Source organism: Athene cunicularia, assembly GCF_003259725.1.
Source record: "Athene cunicularia isolate RWA chromosome 10 unlocalized genomic scaffold, athCun1 chr10_part1, whole genome shotgun sequence".
Classification (NCBI taxonomy): domain Eukaryota; kingdom Metazoa; phylum Chordata; class Aves; order Strigiformes; family Strigidae; genus Athene; species Athene cunicularia.
The window spans coordinates 5,775,970-5,778,020 of record NW_020799112.1 but is presented as its reverse complement, the minus strand read 5'-3'; positions in this window follow the sequence as shown (position 1 = coordinate 5,778,020).

Sequence of the window (2,051 nt, the reverse complement as noted above, 5' to 3'; positions counted from 1 at the left end):
ACTGTTTTGGGGTGTGGGTTATTTTTTTTTTCAGCTTTTGGCACTGTTCAGAAACAGAATACACTGTTGGCTTTAAGAGTATAGCTGAGAACACTGAAAACACATTTTTCAAGTCTCAGGTTAGACTTAACAACTGTTGACTCTTAACAAAGAATTACAGATGGTAAAAATGTGACAAGAGTTACAGTTTCTTTTCAACTTCCTGAAAAACACCTTTGGAAAAAGTAGTGCATTTCTGAATCACATCGCCATAATTTTTGAAAAATTACTCAAAAATGCACATTAGTGGGAAGAACTATAGCCCATTTAAGAGCTCTCACGTGAAGTCATCATGTTTTCAGCAATTCCTGTGGGATTACAAATTTGAGGATTTCTTCCACCACACCGTCACAAGGCACAACACATACAAGCAGCTAGAACCTTAGAAATGGTTGTTTACAATGCTATACAATATGTAAAATATGCTCGTCTTCCTAGTCCATAAGTAGTGACTGCATGAAAAATGGTATCTGCATACTAAATCAGAGTAGAGGACACTGCTTTAGAAAAAGAAAATCCCAAAACTACAGAACTTGCCATCCCTCCGTACAGTAGTGCAGGATACAGTCTAGTAGAGGTGACCTGGAGGGGAAGAGCGGCTTGGAAGTGCAGAAGATGCACCAAGAGGATTATTATTGTCCTGTTTCTTAGAAAGTACTTTTCTTCAGACACTTTGAAACTGTTCAGGTGAACAAGCTCTCTACTGCAGCTGAACATAGCTTAGAAATAAATTTCAGGAGCAAAGACTATATCAAAGTATCCCATATAAATGGGATGAATGTCTTCCTTGCACTGAGAAAGCAGCCGGCACATCTAGCATCTTGTTTACATTCCCCAAGCCTTTTTCCCCCACGTTTCTCCCAAGCACATTCACTTTGGTACTTATCACAGGCAAGCTGACAGCTGTGCATATGGGAAATACTGTGTGTATCACATCATTGCCTTCATAATGGCCATTAGAATTCCTGGACCACAAATGTCTAAGACAATTATTTGCTGGATCAGGAAAAGTAGTAATTGAACAAATAACCTCAGTGTTTAAATTAGGGACGTAACTGTTGCTGTTTTCCATAACCTTTGCAGAAGTACACTTACATCAGCTGTCCTTAGTCCAGCTACTGGTTCTGTGAGTTTGGTTTCCTGATACATGTGAAGAAAGAAAAAAAAAAAAATCAAAAGATTTTTGTATCTTACAAAAACCCATCTCAGAACTTTTAACGCATTGAAACTGGCCCTTTTTTGCAAACATGGTACCAAATACTGTATTGGGTTCAAACCACAGCGTGGTTCAGGATGACTGCAAAACCTCGAGAACATTGTTTTGTTCATCACGGCACAAGGGTGTATTTTAGTCACCTGCAATGATCCCTCTTTTTCTATTCAGCGATACGTCATCAGGATGTGCATGTAGGTGCACGCGGGGGGTCCTGACACTCTCTACCTTCCTTTAAGCTCCTTCATTTAAGCGGACACTCTGTGGCAAATTATTTACAAACCACGACCTCTGTCTTCACCCTCTGCTTCCGCTGTAGAAGCAGAGAATCCACTTTGCCCAGTTACCCATCATCTTTGGCAGTAATTGTTCACTAAAAATGCTCCACGCCCACAGAACGCTTGCTGCAGCTGGGCTTCCAGACCACAGCACTATCGCTGCCGCTCGCTCGACCTGTAAATCGGGATGATTTGAACCCTGGGAAAACAGGTCAGATCCCCAAGTCATCTAGTAAAATCTTTTTTAAAGGCGTGTTGTGTGGGACTGCACTCTAGAGAAACTTTCCTTGTGTTACACCGCGACCGGGTGAGATAAGGTATTTATTTTAAACGGAGGCACAGGATACACAACCACCTCCAGGGTTGCCAAACCCGAAGGCGGGGACGCCACGAGGAGGGAGGAGACTTCCTCCCACTCACCTGCGGCTCCGCGGGGACCGCCCTGCCACTATTCGCCGGCCCAGGGAGCAGGCGCGGGGCCGCCCGGCAGCTCTCGGCGCGGAGCCCCCCGCCGCCCTCCC